Source organism: Artemia sp. Qi Xiang Cuo, chromosome 5 (genome assembly GCF_049724085.1).
Source record: "Artemia sp. Qi Xiang Cuo chromosome 5, ASM4972408v1, whole genome shotgun sequence".
NCBI lineage: Eukaryota > Metazoa > Arthropoda > Branchiopoda > Anostraca > Artemiidae > Artemia > Artemia sp. Qi Xiang Cuo.
Window position 1 is genome coordinate 8094525 of NC_142798.1, and position 18332 is coordinate 8112856.

Here is an 18332-nt window from a genome sequence, read left to right on the forward strand (position 1 = left end):
TTAAACCAAAGAAGAGCAGACTCTGGTTCATCACCAGTTAGAGGTCAAATTGGTTGGCAAAGAGAAGGAACTTAATATAGGAGAAATGAAATGTTTTTAGATGTTTTAGAATATACTAACCAAGAAATTTTTACTTAAGGTATTTAATCTCTATCTCCTATATTTAGGTGAGAGATTAAATACCTTCATTAAAAATTAGTGTAAATGCTGCTCTATAAGTTTATATATATATTTTTATAATAATTTTAGACGTGTTTCTAGTCAGTCTTTTTTAAAAAGGGATAAATTATGGCAACGATTCAAAATAGCAATTAGGGGGTGGTGTATTCTTCTTCTTAAAAGGAAATCTTCATATTTGCCTCCATAGGGGCAACCTAGTAAAAAAGAAACCACAGCCAATATTGCAATAAAAATTGAAAGGGCGAGAGACTCATGACAAAAAACTCGTTAGGACAACCTAAAAGTTCAAATGGGGCTCGTTATGTTCATACTCAACAACAGGCGTTTTCATTTTTAACCTTAAAAATAATTTTTTCCACACCTGTAGATAATTTCGGAGACCACACTGCCTTTCCATGACGATAAATAAAAGTTCAAATAGGGATAAAATCCTTTTAATAGACAGTGATAATAGAACTTCACAAAAATACCAGATATTTCGGTCACATATACAGTGACCGTCATCAGTAGTAAAACTGGTGACGTTTACTACTGATGACGGTCACTGTATATGTGACCGAAATATCTGGTATTTTTGTGAAGTTATATTATCACTGTCTATTAAAAGGATTTTATCCCTATTTGAACTTTTATGTATCCACACATGTATGCAAAAAAGCTTAACAGCTATTTTTTTCGAAAAGAAAACTCGTAGTTGAAAGGTTTGGAATAAATTTATTTATTCCAAAGGTTTGGAATAAAATATTTTTTTATTTATCAAGTAGCAAAAATGTACATGAATCCTAACAATTAATAGTTTGATTTGGTACAAGATTAAAAATATAATAAAGAAACATAAATGAATATTTTAATTTTTCAGTCACTCAATGATAGTTCAAATTTTACATGATACTAATCATGTCACTGTCCTCACCATTTAAAAATTTTCTAGGTGGAAATTAAAAGCAGAAGGATCGAGAAGGATAAGGTTTTCAAGGTACAAAGATCTATTTGTGATCAGGGGGAGTAATTTTCTGCGCAATAAATTCTCGACGAGGGTTTTTTTACGGGAGAAATTCTCCATGGAGATGTTTCTGCGGGAGCAATTTTCCACTGGAGGAGGGGGGGATTTCTGAGGAAAATTTTCCACGGAGGGGAATTTTTGGTCGGATCTGAAAAATTATCAGAAATTCAAGTATTTTTCATTTGAAAGTGTGCTAAGAATAGTTTTTCAGACGGAATCGTCCGCAAGAAACTTTCCATTGGCAAAATTCAGTGAGAATGGAGTTGTCCCGTGTGATTTTTTCTGACGGTAGGAGGTGGAGGAGGAAGGCTATTATGTGTAGGAGGAACTTTCCACGAAGGGATTTTGCATCGAATTAATTTTCCAGAGAGGGGAGCTACATTTCAAGGTATTATATAAAAAACAATGAGAAATTGAATAGAAAAAAATGAACTCACAGGAAGGACGAACATTAAATTTAAAATGAACCGACATTCTCGCGTATATTAGGAGGCTTGTCCCCACGTCACTAACTTGACATTTACTATAAACTTTGACTTTCGTCCCAATTCTCTAAGAACAAATTGTGAACACAAGGGCCATTTAATTACAACAATAAGAAGCATTTCAAAAAGCACGGAAAAACTTCAGGATAAAGAACGAGATATTGAGGAGGGGGCCAACCCTCTCATATATCCAATAATTTCTGTTCATTTTAAATTTTAATGTTGCACCTTACTTTCAGGCGAAGAAGTTTGTTGTTAAAATTTAATCTTCAAATAATTCTTTAAAATTCGTATGTATCCAGGATTTGTTGACATCCAGTACATTGTTGCATAGTTGAGCGTGGGAGGGGTAGGGATACTATTGAGATTGGAGAAGATCAGTCGATCCTTTTGTGGGATGTCTAGCCTGTTAAATCGCGAATTAAGGTTACTCGGGGCATGAAACTTAATTGGCCCTTGAATTGCTCCTCAGGGTTTCACAACCTTACCCTCCACTGAACTTGCTTTATCTTTATTTACACTGTAATGAAAGTCAAGCTACCTTAAAAAGTCAGTTAAATATAAAGTAGTATATGGAGTTCCATCCCTAGGAATTCCTATAGTTACCTAAGATAAATTATGATTAAACTGTAAGAAAATATTGATTGTTCTAGACGTAAACAAACCCAGCATCAAGCTTAATTTCAGTGTCAATTTTTATATTTTAATTTTTAAATAATTTTTAATTTTTAATATCTTGAACTAATGGTACTAATAAAAAAATTTGTCCATTTTTTTTTATAATAATTTTGCACTGGTAAAAGTCTAGCTAATGTTGAGTTATATTAAATAAGAAAACCAAAATGTCCATAAGTTCTGTATAACTTTATTCATACTTCTCTATAATAATTTGATGTTTAAAAAGTAATACAGAAGACTATATCATTCTCCATGTTTAAAGGGTACACAATATTTTTAATTAAATTCATTCTTATGCTCCTGGCCTCCCCCAGACCATTCAGAGTGTTCCCAGGTGGCGATAGGGGAACGCCCTACAGATATGTAGGGTACCTCCATAGGAGGCATGGAACAAGGGGGGACCATGTCCCTGGGGTTCTATAATAGAAACTGGGGCAATCTCGCCTGGGCTCATAAATACAGGTGGAGAAGGAAGAAGGCCCCTCGAATGTACACTCGAAAGGGCCCACTGGTTTGTCCACAAGTCCCATGAGTTACAAACCTTTTCCCAGTAATGGGTTAAATTACATGGTGATGCAGAACACCATCGCGGGAGGATCCTCTATAGGAGGACAACGGCGGCAGTAGAAAAGCCCTAATAACTCGTGACAGTACACCATATATGGGCATAGAGTCCCTAGGGAGAACATCTGTGCTGTCAGTCCCGATCCCACACCATATATGGGCATAGACTCCCTAGGGGAAATGGATTTTCTGAGAAATTGATTGCGTAATCGAAGGGGAAGTGGATTTCTGAGAACTTGATTGCGTAATCGATTGGGAATTTTATTGATCCGATAACGGGAAACAAATCACGTGTCTCCTTCTAAGCCAATCAGAGGGCTGGTTACATATTAGCGGTGGAGGATTGCAGAGAATATAAGGAAAGGATTTTTGCTACAGTTTTTTTATTAGTCCGTGAATAGAATTCACTAAGTTCTTAGTTAGCAGTGTGATAACATGAGTGAACAAGTTGAGTTAGAAATATCCTTTTATTGCAACTTCTATTTGTGAAAGTCATTTTCATGATTTTGAACATTCTCATGAACCTACTGTATGTTCAGACAGCATACAGGCAGAGATAGATGAGAAGAATCTAGAGGAAATGAGAAGAAAAATTACATGTGATATGGAGGGAAATTTATACCGATTGCAAGTAAGCTCACATAAAACAAGGTTTGATATGACAGAAAAGGAAGATCAAATGAAGAGACTGGGAAAAGAGGGATGTCTCTATAGCGTAAAAGACAGCAGTGAAAACCCAATGAAAAATGTGTATAAAGCAAGATATAACTCTGAATATTATGATGAATATATTCTAAGAGAAGAGAAAAAGTGGACATTTAAGAGACAACATAAGAGGTCATTCTACGAAAAGGATTTTAAACAACGAAAACCGTGGTGGAAGAGTTCTCATATATGATTTAACGATAAATCTAATTATTGATATGTATAATGAGTTTTATATTATAATCATACAATAAATTTGTTTGTACTATTTTAATTTTCACATATATATATATATATATATATATATATATATATATATATATATATATATATATATATATATATATATATATATATATATATATATATATATATATAGTAAGGATATCATCAGAGACTTCTGTGCATGAATAGTTCAGATTGAATAGATCAGCCGTTAGAATGGTATCAATCCTCAATAAAGTTTTCTATCAAATATAAAAATAAATCATTCTTCAAATATTTATTCTTTTGTTATATCAATATTTATTATAGTTTTCATGTACACTATCTCAGGTTCAATTATTCGAACCTCGTCTTCTTCTTCAATTACTACTATATCTAGGAGAGGAGGCATGTCAAATAAATCCTCTCGTATTCTTATGTTATTCGTCAAAGAGGGCTAACCATCAACCAACCGCTCATCATCTTCTATACAGAGTCGGCCCGAAGGTCCCCTCCGTACCAAATCCTCCGACGTATATGTTAAACCATCTTCTGTATAATGGATCTCCATTATATCATCAGTAGCATCTAGATTACTGTTGAGAAGAAGGAATTCTTTTTCAGATTCAGGAAAAATCCATGCATCCCACAGATTCTCCCCCTCTTGAACATACTCGGGGATGCTCTATAAATGTAATAAACAGGATTTTTCATTATATCCATAATTTTTATGTCTAAAATTCATCAACTAGCTAGATATCTCAATTTAAAATCTGGAAAAAAACTTTTTTTCAAAAGAGGGCATTTTTCAACTAAAAGTAAAAAGCTGCTAGACTAAATCAAAAATGAACAGAAATAATAACAAATAATTGTTCAAACTTAAATTTTCTGTAAATTTTTGTCTAATTATAAGCTTGTTAGAGACAAAAACTTTTTTTCCAAAAAGGACATTTTTCAACTAAAAGTAAAGAGCTGCTAGACTAAATCAAAGATGAGCAGAAATAATAACGAATAATTGTTCAAACTTAAATTTTCTGTAAACTTATGTCTAGTGATAAACTTGTTAGAGTGACAAAAAAAATTTTTCCACAAGAGGGCATTGCTCAACTAAAAGTAAAGAGCTGCTAGACTAAATCAAAGACAAGCAGAAATAATGACGAATAATTTTTCAAACTTAAATCTTCTTTAAACTTATTTCTAATTATAAACGTTTTAGAGTGAAAAAATTTTTTTTTTCCATAAGAGGACATTTTTCAGCTAAAAGTAAAGAGCTGCTAGACTAAATAAAAAACGAGCAGAAATAATAACGAATAATTGCTCAAACTTAAATTTTCTGTAAACTTATGTCTAGTGATAAACTTGTTAGTGACAAAAACCTTTTTTTCCACAAAGGACATTTTTCAACTAAAAGTAAAGAGCTGCTAGACTAAATCAAAGACGAGCAGAAAAAATAACGAAAATTTGTCAAAACTTAAATTTTCTGTAAACTTATGTCTAATGATAAACTTGTTAGAGTGACAAAAATTTTTTTTCCATAAGAGGTCATTTTTCAACTAAAAGTAAAGAGCTGTTAGACTAAATCAAAGATGAGTAGAAATAATAACGAATAATTGTTCAAACTTAAATTTTCTGTAAACATATGTCTAATGATAAACTCGTTAGTGACAAAAACTTTTTTTCCATAAGAGGGCATTTTTCAGCTAAAAGTAAAGAGCTGCTAGACTAAATCAAAGATGAGGAGAAATAATAACAAATAATTGTTCAAACTTAAATTTTCTGTAAACTTATATATAATTATAAAAGTGTTAGGGAAAAAACCTTTTTTTTCCCAGAAGGTAATTGTTCAAATAGAAGCACAGAGCTGCTAGACTAAATCTACAATGAACAGATAAAATTTCTAGTAGAAGTCCTTAATAAGATTTCTGAAGACTTATCTCTGGGGAAAAGATTGTTAGAGTGACAAAAACTTTTTTTTCTCAAGAGGGCATTTTTAAACTAAAAGTAAAGAGCTGCTAGACTAAATCAAAGACGAGCAGAAATAATAACGAATAATTGTTCAAACATAAATTTTCTGTAAACTTATGTCTAGTGATAAACTTGTTAGAGTGACAAACAAAAACTTTTTTTTCCACAAAGGACGTTTTTCAACTAAAAGTAAAGAACTGCAAGACTAAATAAAAAAAAACCATGAATTTATGCACAGTTTTAACTAGATAGGGCTAAATTTGTTAACGATGGATCATGTTCTTAAGAAAAAACTCAAAATTAGAAAAAAAAAATACTAAATGTTCCTTTATTAGGAAAGTAACACGATAAAAAATCAAGAATTTGTTCACAGTTTTAACTATCTAAGGCTAAATTTGTTGAAGAAGAGCCATTTTCTTAAGAAAAAACTCAAAATTAGGAAAGTAAATCAACTGGTCACTTATGACCTAATAAACCCGACAAAAAATACATTGATCAAGTGCATAATTTACTTGCTAAGGCTTAATTTTTTAAAGAATTGCATCTTTAGCAAATAATCACAAATTTAGTAAATTTGACCAAATTTGCCCGCAGTTCAACGGAAACAAGACAAAAATCTAGAATTAATTTGCAGAATTTACTAGCTCTTGCGACAAATTTGAAAGATGAGTAACTGAAGTAAGAATAAACTCACAATTAGAAAAGAAAAATAAATTTTCCTTTATTACCTAAGTAACACGACAAAGCAATTTTCATATAAATTCAATCTTTTTATAGAATAGCCTACATCTTGCAAAATATAATCACGAAAAAAAATTGTCATGCTACAGTTGCGATGTGTGTATAATATACAAGTACCGGAATTGTTCATGGAGAGAGAACCGGATTACACGGTATTATTTAAAAACGATAAGAAATTAAATAAAAAAAAAATTCAACTGAAAGTAAGAAGCAATATCAAAGCTTATAAACGAACAGAAATTATTACGTATATGAAAAGGGTTGCCCCCTCCTCAAGACCTCGCTCTTTACACAACTTTTTTTAGAATTTAAAAACAAAGGATATTATTATTAAAAATATTTAATAAAAATTTTTATTTGATTATCTGAACCTTAGTTTAATGTTTTACTTTGAACAAACTACTTTGTTAATATGTAAATTTTTATAAACACCGAGTCTAAAGGCATTAAATATTTAGGTGATTGAAAACCAAGTTCAAAACTGACGATATTGTTAAAATAAATTAGGTCCAACGCTTCGACATTGCTCAATAGAATTACATGCTGGGAGTTTATATCTTAGTTTTTGTAAGTAGGCTATTGTTTTGTGTATATTTTTTGTAATTACTTACTTGTTTCATTAATTCTGAACAAATGGTACCCACTAATGAGTTTATAGATACTTAATTTACAGGTTTGGATATCACGTAATGGCTAAGGACAGTAAAAATGTATATTTCTAGCAGCAAATATAGTTTATTCTATACAAATGGTACACAAAAATGGGTTTTATGGATACTTATTTTACAGGTCTGGCTATCTCATAATGGCTAAGGTTAGCTAAAAATGTTTATTTTTATCAAAAAATATAGTTTATTCTAAATAAATGGTAGGCAAAAATGGGTTTATAGACACTTAATTTACAGTACAGGCTATTTCTAGCAAAAAATATAGTTAATTCTAATTAATGGTACGCAAAATGGGTTTACAGATACCTAATTTACAGATCTGGCTATCTCGTAATGTCTAAGGACTGCTAAAAATATTTATTTCTAGCAAAAAATATAGTTTATTCTAAACAAATGGTACCCACAAATGGGTGCGGGCTCGGGGGGTGTGGGTCCCGCATCTCTGATCGGCTTAGACTTACGGGGTAATTAGAGAGAGAGAGACAAGGGGACCTCAATTAAGATAGAGCGATGGAGAGGGGGGAATGCTATGCTGATTAGTGACGCTCAAAAGCAGTCCCATTTCTTTTTTTTAAATAGTCCAAAAATTAGGACCAGTGGGATGTATCAACTCATAGAATCCTGAAACGGACGAAAAATTGTTTTTCTCCTATCGCATTAAAATTTTTAAGGTTTGTACACTGGACCAAGGGGACCTTAACGAGAACAATAAATTTTAGAAGAAAAATGCGGTTATATCGATTTTTTGTGCGAAAAATTAAAGTGGTTGTAATTTATGCACAGTTTTAACTAGCTAAGGCTAAATTTGTTAAAGATGGCCCATTTTCTTAAGAAAAAACTCAAATTTACGGAAAACCAAGTCAGTTTCAATTCCTAGAAAATTAACAACTGTCTATCATCACTATACAAAAATTCCACCATGTCTTAAAAAGTTATTTAAACTCACATCAACCATTGGAGAATCATCGACTACATTTGAACTATTCATCATTATATTTCTGTCTATATTTCAATTTGCACTGGTTTTAAAACCTTCAAAACCACAAAATAAACTCTAATAACGGTTAATTATTACGAAAATCATACGGGGTGAAGAATCCAGAAGACTCATTGTCTACCATTTATCATATATCCCCCTTGGGAAAGGTTTCGAGCAGAAACACACATCTTTCATCGACATTTATATTTCTAATTCTTCACCGTAACGGCACTTTTTCCAAAATTGTCTGGAAAAAGTGACGGGTAAAGGTTCCTTCATACCCCCTGGGGAAAGGTTTTATAAGTTATGAAATTTATACATAAAGCCAGTAAAAGTTGGGATATAGTTAGGTTAGGATAATTAAATGATATTGAGAAAAAATTACCTTTTGATAATTAAATTAACAAATGCTATATAGAACTATAGAACAAATTCATATAAGACTTCATCCATTTGCATAAGACTTACAAAGTCACCCCTCAATGGAACAGTTATATCAATCCGAGAGTTTTATTCTTAAAATGAATACATTGGTCTATCATTAAAGACATTTTCAATCTCATATCTGCAAAAATGTGGAATTTTGTAATTTACTAAATGAAAGATCATGGATGCATGTTTACTTATTGTTTTTTTTTCCAAGGGTGATCCTATTGATCCAGTGAATACAGACCGTCGAGAGAGGGTTCATTCTAGTGGAAAAAAGATTCTAGTGCCCCTTTTAAGTGACAAAAATAATTGGAGGACAACTGGGCCCCCTCCCACGTCACGTTTTTCTAAATTCGTCTAATCAAATTTTGAGATGGATTTTTTCTTCAGCATAGTTGAATAGCTCAATAACTATGTCTTTAGAGATAAAATGATCCCTTCAGCCCCTGGGGAAAGGTTTTTAAGTTATGAAATTTATACATAAGGCTGGTAAAAGTTGGGAATGAAAAAGATTTGTACTCCAGCTCAAAACACGACCGTCGAGAGAGAGTTCATTCTAATGGAAAAAGATTCTAGTGCCCCTTTTAAGTGACAAAAGTAATTGGAGGACAACTCGCCCCCCCCCCCACATCACCTTTTTCCAAAATCGTCTAATGGGAGCCGCGGAGCCGAAGGCTGGCCGCGGACGAGGCCCCCACCCCCGGGGCCTGAGGCTGAAGGCCAAGCGCGGCGGGACCCCCCATTCCCCGGGGCCGCAGGCTGAAGGCCGGCCGCGGGCAGGATCCCCCCGGGGCCACAGGTCGAACGCCGGTCGCGGGCGGGACCCCCACCCTCCGGGGTCACAGGGCCGAAAGCCAGCCACGGGTGGGACCCCCACCCCCCAGGTTAGGTTAGGTTACCTAACATTTCTAGGCTTAGCTTAGGTTAGGTTACCTAACATTTCTAGGTTAACTTACACTAGGTTAAGTGGCGCGCCACTTAACCTAGTGTAAGTTAACCTAGAAATGTTAGGTAACCTAACCTAACCTAACCCTAGAAATGTTAGGTAACCTAACCTGGGGGGTGGGGGTCCCACGCATGGCCGGCTTTCGGCCCTGTAACCCTGGAGGGTGGGGGGTCCCGCCCGCGGCCGGCGTTCGACCTGTGGCCTCGGGGGTTGGGGGGATCCTGCCCGCGGCCGGCCTTCGGCCGGCGGCCCTGGGGAATGGGGGGTCCTGCCGCGGTGGGCCTTCAGCCTGCGGCCCCGGGGGGGGGGGTATCGTCCGCGGCTGGCCTTCGGCTCCGTGGCTCCCATTAGACGAGTTTGGAAAAAGGTGATGTGGGGGGGCCTTGTTGTCCTCCAATTATTTTTGTCACTTAAAAGGGGCACTAGAATCTTTTTCCATTAGAATGAACCCTCTCTCGACGGTCGTGTTTCGAGCTGGAGTACAAATCTTTTTCATTCCCAACTTTTACCGGCTTTATGTATAAATTTCATAACTTAAAAACCTTTCCCCAGGGGCTGAAGGGATCATTTTATCTCTAAAGACATAGTTATTGAGCCAATCAACTATGCTGAAGAAAAAATACATCTCAAACTTTGATCAGACGAATTTGGAAAAAGGTGACGTGGGAGGGGGCCTAGTTGTCCTCCAATTATTTTTGTCACTTAAAAGGGGCATTAGAATCTTTTTTTACATTAGAATGAACCCTCTCTCGACGGTCTGTATTCACTGGATGAATAGGATCACCCTTGTAAAAAAAACAATAAGTAAACATGCATCCATGATCTTTCATTTAGTAAATTACGAAATTCCACATTTTTGCAGATATGAGATTGAAAATGTCTTTAATGATAGACTAATGTATTTATTTTAAGAATAAAACTCTCGGATTGATATAACTGTTCCATTGAGGGGTGACTTTGTAAGTCTTATGCAAATGGATGAAGTCTTATATGAATTTGTTCTATAGTTCTATATAGCATTTGTTAATTTAATTATCGAAAAGTAATTTTTTCTCTATATCATTTAATTATCCTAACCTAACTATATTCCCAACTTTTAATGGCTTTAAGTATAAATTTCATAACTTATAAAACCTTTCCCCATGGGGGATGAAGAAACCTTTACCACCGTCACTTTTTCCAGACAATTTTGGAAAAAGTGCCGTTACGGTGAAGAATTATAAATATAAATGTTGATGAAAGATGTGTGTTTCTGCTCGAAACCTTTCCCAAGGGGGATATATGATAAATGGTAGACAATGAGTCTTCTGGATTCTTCACCCCGTATGATTTTCGTAATAATTAACCGTTATTAGTTTTTTGTGGTTTTGAAGGTTTTAAAACCAGTGCAAATTGAAATATAGACAGAAATATAATGATGAATAGTTCAAATGTAGTCGATGATTCTCCAATGATTGATGTGAGTTTAAATAACTTTTTAAGACATGGTGGAATTTTTGTATAGTGATGATTGACAGTTGTTAATTTTCTAGGATTTGAAACTGACTTGGTTTTCCGTAAATTTGAGATTTTTCTTAAGAAAATGGCCCATCTTTAACAAATTTAGCCTTAGCTAGTTAAAACTGTGAATAAATTACAACCACTTTAATTTTTCGCACAAAAAATCGATATAACCGCATTTTTCTTCTAAAATTTATTGTTCTCGTTAAGGTCCCCTTGGTCCAGTGTACAAACCCTAAAAATTTTAATGCGATAGGAGAAAAACAATTTTTCGTCCGTTTAAGGATTCTATGAGTTGATACATCCCACTGGTCCTAATTTTTGGACTATTTAAAAAAAAATGGGGCTGTTTTTGAGCGTCACTAATCAGTATAGCATTCGCCCCTCTCCATCGCTCTATCTTAATTGAGGTCCCCTTGTCTCTCCATTATGAGATAGCAAGACCTGTAAATTATGTATCTATAAAACCCATTTTTGTGTACCATTTGTTTAGAATAAACTATATTTGCTGCTAGAAATATACATTTTTACTGTTCTTAGCCATTACGTGATATCCAAACCTGTAAATTAAGTATCTATAAACTCATTAGTGGGTACCATTTGTTCAGAATTAATGAAAAAAGTAAGTAATTACAACAAATATACATAAAACAATAGCCTACTTACAAAAACTAAGATATAAACTCCCAGCATTTAATTCTATTGAGCAATGTCGAAGCGTTGGACCTAAATTTTTTTTAACAATATCGTCAGTTTTGAACTTGGTTTTCAAACACCTAAATATTTAATGCCTTTAGACTCGGTGTTTATAAAAAGTAACGCATTAACAAAGTAGTTTGTTCAAAGTAAAACATTAAACTAAGGTTCAGATAATCAAATAAAAAGTTTTATTCAATATTTTTAATAATAATAATAAGCTTTTTTTTAAAAATTCTAAAAAATTTATGTAAAGAGCGAGGTCTTGAGGAGGGGGCAACCCTTTTCAAATACGTAATAATTTCTGTTCGTTTATAAGCTTTGATGTTGCTTCTTACTTTAAGTGGAATTTTTTTTTTTAATTTAATTTCTTATCGTTTTTAAATAATACCGTGTAATCCGGTTCTCTCTCCATGAACAATTCCGGTACTTGTAAATTATACACACATCCTAACTGTAGCATGATAATTTTTTTCGTGATTATATTTTGCAAGATGTAGGCTATTCTATAAAAAGATTTAATTTATATGAAAATCGCTTTGTCGTGTTATTAGGTAATAAAGGAACATATGGTTTTCTTTCCTAATTTTGAGTTTTTTCTTAAGAAAATTGCCCACCTTTAACAAATTTAGGCTTATCTAGTTAAAACTGCACATATAATCTTGATTTTTTTGTCGTCTTTCTTAGGTAATAAAGAAACATTTGGTTTTCTTTCCTAATTTTGAGTTTTTTCTTAAGAAAGTGGCCCAGCTTTAAAAAATTTTGCCTTAGCTAGTTAAAACTGTGCATAAACTCATGATTTTTTTTATTTAGTCTAGCAGCTCTTTACTTTTAGTTGAAAAAAGTCCTATGTGGAAAAAAAAGTTTTAGTCACTCTAACAAGTTTATCACTAGACATAAGTTTACAGAAAATTAAAGTTTGAACAATTATTCAATATTATTTCTGATCATTTTTTATCAAGTCTAGCAGCTCTTTATATTTAGTTGAAAAATGTCATTTGTAGAAAAAAGTTTTTTCACTCTAAAAAGTATCAATAGAAACGACTTTACAGAAGATTTTAGCCCGTACGGTTATTCTTAAATATTGTTGATTGTATTTGATCTCGCCTATAAACTCTTTGATTATAGTACCAAAATATTCTTTGTGGAACAATCTTTTATTTCACTCTAAACAAGTTTTTCACTAGATATTCGTTTACAGAAAATTTATGTTTTAAAAAATTCTTGTTATTATTTCTACTCGTCTTTGATTTAGTCTAGCAGCTCTTTACTTTTAGTTGAAAAATGCCCTTTGTGGAAAAAAAGTTTTTGTCACTCTAACAAGCTTATCTTTAGACATAAGTTTACAGAAAATTTAAGTTTGAACAATTATTCGTTATTATTTCTGCTCATCTTTGATTTAGTCTAGCAGCTCTTTACTTTTAGTTGAAAAAAGCCCTCTTGTGGAAAAAAAGTTTTTTCCAGATTTTAAATTTAGATATCTAGCTAGTTGATGAATTTTAGACATAAAAATTATGGATATAATGAAAAATATTAAGTAATCCTGTTTATTACATTTATAGAACATCCCCGAGTATGTTCAAGAGGGGGAGAATCTGTGGAATGCATGGATTTTATCTGAATCTGAAGAAGAATTCCTTCTTCTCAACAGTAATGTAGATGCTACTGATGATATAATGGAGATCCATTATACAGAAGATGGTTTAACATATACGTCGGAGGATTTGGTACGGAGGGGACCTTCGGGCCGACTCTGTATAGAAGATGATGAGTGGTTGGTTGATGGTTTTCCCTCTTCGATGAATAACATAAGAATACGAGAGGATTTTTTTGACATGCCTCCTCTCCTAGATATAGTAGTAATTGAAGAAGAAGACGAGGTTCAAATAATTGAACCTGAGATAGTGTACATGAAAACTATAATAAATATTGATATAACAAAAGAATAAATATTTGAAGAATGATTTATTTTTATCTTTGATAGAAAACTTTATTGAGGATTGATACCATTCTAACGGCTGATCTATTCAATCTGAACTATTCATGCACAGAAGTCTCTGATGATATGCTTACTCTATATATATATATATATATATATATATATATATATATATATATATATATATATATATATATATATATATAATTTCTTAAACCACATTGGCCTGACATCACATAAAGAAATAAAAACGAGCAAAATTGGGTTTTTTATAGGCCAAATGACGATACTGAAAAAACAAAGCTAATATTTCGAGAGGACAAACGCCTCTCTTCTTCAGCGCGAAACGAAACGATGTATCAATAAAAGCCAAAAATTAAAAGAATTAAAACCAACTACCTAACAACCATAAAAGCGAGTTATTCGCCAATATCCGCGATTTGCACAAAATCCAAAAAAACATGAACTGCCATCGACGGATACTAGCGAGCAACTGATAAATGCAAGGAATCAATTCATTCACTCGAAAAAACAAAACGAACCTGCAATTAAATAAGTTGTAAAACTATGTCGTTTGATTTTGGATTTTAATTAAGGCATTTCTTGCAGACACCCTTTGAGACCTAAGGGGTTGTTCATGTGCTTGATTAGATGACTGGGAAAGTGGTTCAAGGTTTATTTCAGGGATTACTAACGTATCGGCTTCTCTTTTGAGAAAACCGAAATATGACTCGTTTATTCTTAAATCACCGGAATCTCTGTTTAAAGCTATACCTAAATGTTGGTATTTATGAATTTCAACAGCTTCTCTGTAGTGCTGGACAATACCTTTATCATGCGAAATAAGACTAGCCTGATTAAACAAAATAGTATGGTCTGGTTTTTCAAAAATGTGCTCTGCAAGGGCAGAGTAAAAATTTTCTGGTTTTTTCCGCTTTTTAAGTGTATTATTAATTGAACTAGAATGCTGGGTTAATCTATCTGTTAGTCGCTGATTTGTTCTTCCGATATACCAAAGACCACACGAACAAGGAATTCTGTAGACACCGGAGTTTTCACCTATCGGTATAGGGTCTTTACCTTGATAAATTTGGGACCTGATAGTTTTTCTGGGTCTATAATAAGTGTAAATGTTATTTTTCCTTAGATTTTTTGAAATGTGGTCTGAAATCCCTGTAATGTATGGGAGACCAAGATAAACTGAATTTTCCCTTTGATTTGTGTTTTCTGTGGAACTATGTGATAATCTTTTAATGCGTTTTGTAATTACAGAATTTATTAAACTAATTGGATAACCATTCCCAAATAAAATATCTCTAAGGTGGTTGAGTTCTAAATCCAAGAAACGTGTTGAACAGACTTTCAATGCTCTATCAACTAGAGAAGTGACAACTCCTCTTTTCACAGCAGGAGAATGATTGGAGGAATAACCTAAGTAACGGTCATTATGTGTGGGTTTTCTATATACACTAAACTCGAAACATGAATCATTTCGGTGCACCAGAACATCTAAGAAAGGAAGACGCCTCTCTATCTCTGATTCCTGAGTAAATTTCAGTTTTGGATCAAAGGAATTGAGCAAGTGAAGAAAAGAACCCAGAGACTCGTCACCATGCACCCATAAATAAAAAATTTCATCTTTAAAACGAACCCAAAATTCAGGTTTACAAAAACTTTGCAAAATAGCCCTTTCTTCAAGGTTTTCCATTAAAATATCAGCCTGTATAGGAGAAAAGGGGGCACCCGTGGAGAGCCCATATTTCTTTATATTAAAAATGCCTCTATAATGGAAATAAAAGAAAGTGTTGTTACAAAGGGCTGTAAGCGAAAGAAGTGTCTGATTCGAAAGAGTAGAATTTTCTGATATAGATGGGTTAGAATTAAGTTTTTGCTCCAAAAACAGTTCGGCCTTTTGTGGATCACAATTGGTATACATTGAATCTGCATCAAAACTGCCAATTCTTGTATTTGGTTTAACCGAAACTTGCTTTACCTTGGAAACAAAATCAGCGGAATTTTTAATATAGGATTTTTGAGCCTGAATTAGTGGGCGAAATATCACTGATAAGAATTTCCCTATTTTTGCTGTAGGAGAATTAAAAGAAGAAACAATGGGTCGAAGTGGATTACCGGGCCTATGAACTTTAGGAAGACCATAAAAGCGAGGGGACGTACATCCGCGTTGGTAAAACCTTTCGTACAGCTGATCTCTAATTTCACCTTTTCCTTTTAGATAAGACAGATCTTGTCGGACTTCTTGAACAAATATTTCGATGGGATTGGTAGCTAATTGTTCATATGTGTTAGAATCACTTAAAATTTCTCTGACTTTTTTGTCATAATCATCTGAATCTAATACAACAACAGTATTGCCTTTATCGGCTTTCGTAATAATCCTGGAATGATCTTTTTTTAATGCGTGTAAGACCAAGTGTTCATTTTTACTAAATTTTTTTAAATTTCGATTATTAATAGAAGGCGAATCCAGCAAAGTTTCAACAAATTGTGCACTAACCTCAGCAATCTCTCTAATATCCGCACGAGAGTCATGAAAAGCACCCTCTGTGTTCGCGATAATTTCACTATGAGGTATTTTCGAAGGGGTTATCGAAAATTTCAATCCTTTCGATAGAACCTGATTTTGCTCTGTTGTAAGGGGCGTGGAGCTGAGATTTATCACAGCATGACCAGGAAACGTATTTGGGACAAAAGGTGGATTATTAGAGAGTTTTTCCAACTTTAAACGGTGTAATTTCTCAGAAAGTCTTTGTCTAGAGATCCCAAAATCATGCTGAAAAGAATTTTCAGCAATAGCCTTAATTTGATGAAAATCAGCATAAGAAAGCGTATATAATATTTCTCGCTCAAGCCTGAAAATATCCTGATTTAGCCGGTAGCGCTTGCTTTTGCAGTCACTAATAACATGATTTAAAATACCAAACCCTATACGTTCTGTAAATCGCCGTTCGTTACGTGTGTTTAAGTGAAGTGAAGGTCGCATTGACTAGGGTAAAATACGGTTCATTTTACAATTATGAAAAAAATACTGTGGATTAATCAAATTAGCTTTTTTTCTCACAAGAGATATGAATGTAGTGACAACATCGGTTGAATGCTCCCCATAAGCATGACAAAGATAATTTCTTAAACCACATTGGCCTGACATCACATAAAGAAAAAAAAACTAGCAAAAATGGGGTTTTTAGAGGCCAAATGACGATACTGAAAAAACAAAGCGAATATTTCGAGAGGACAAACGCCTCTCTTCTTCAGCGCGAAACTAAACGATGTATCAATAAAAGCCAAAAATTAAAAGAATTAAAACCAACTACCTAACAACCATAAAATCGAGTTATTCGACAATATCATCGATTTGCACAAAATCCAAAAAAACATGAACTGCCATCGACGGATACTAGCGAGCAACTGATAAATGCAAGGAATCAATTCATTCACTCGAAAAAACAAAACGAACCAGCAATTAAATAAGGTGGAAAACTATGTCCTTTGATTTCGGATTTTAATTAAGGCATTTCTTGCAGACACCCTTTGAGACCTAAGGGGTTGTTCACGTGCTTGATTAGATGACTGGGAAAGTGGTTCAAGGTTTATTTCAGGGATTACTAACGTATCGGCTTCTCTTTTGAGAAAACCGAAATATGACTCGTTTATTCTTAAATCACCGGAATCTCTGTTTTAAGCTAGACCTAAATGTTGGTATTTATAAATTTCAACAGCTTCTCTGTAGTGCTGGACAATACCTTTATCATGCGAAATAAGACTAGCTTGATTAAACAAAATAGTATGGTCTGGTTTTTCAAAAATGTGCTCTGCAAGGGCAGAGTCAAAATTTTCTGGTTTTTTCCGCTGTTTAAGTGTATTATTAATTGAACTAGAATGCTGGGTTAATCTATCTGTTAGTCGCTGATTTGTTCTTCCGATATACCAAAGACCACACGAACAAGGAATTCTGTAGACACCGGAGTTTTCACCTATCGGTATAGGGTCTTTACCTTGATAAATTTGGGACCTGATAGTTTTTCTGGGTCTATAATAAGTGTAAATGTTATTTTTCCTTAGATTTTTTGAAATGTGGTCTGAAATCCCTGTAATGTATGGGAGACCAAGATAAACTGAATTTTCCCTTTGATTTGTGTTTTCTGTGGAACTATCTGATAATCTTTTAATGCGTTTTGTAATTACAGTATTTATTAAACTAATTGGATAACCATTCCCAAATAAAATATCTCTAAGGTGGTTGAGTTCTAAATCCAAGAAACGTGTTGAACAGACTTTCAATGCTCTATCAACTAGAGAAGTGACAACTCCTCTTTTCACAGCAGGAGAATGATTGGAGGAATAACCTAAGTAACGGTCATTATGTGTGGGTTTTCTATATACACTAAACTCGAAACATGAATCATTTCGGTGCACCAGAACATCTAAGAAAGGAAGACGCCTCTCTATCTCTGATTCCTGAGTAAATTTCAGTTTTGGATCCAAGGAGTTGAGCAAGTGAAGAAAAGAACCCAGAGACTCGTCACCCTACTCCAATAAATAAAAAATGTCATCTTTAAAACGAACCCAAAATTCAGGTTTACAAGAACTTTGCAAAATCGCACTGTCTTCAATGTCGTCCAGGAAAAGATC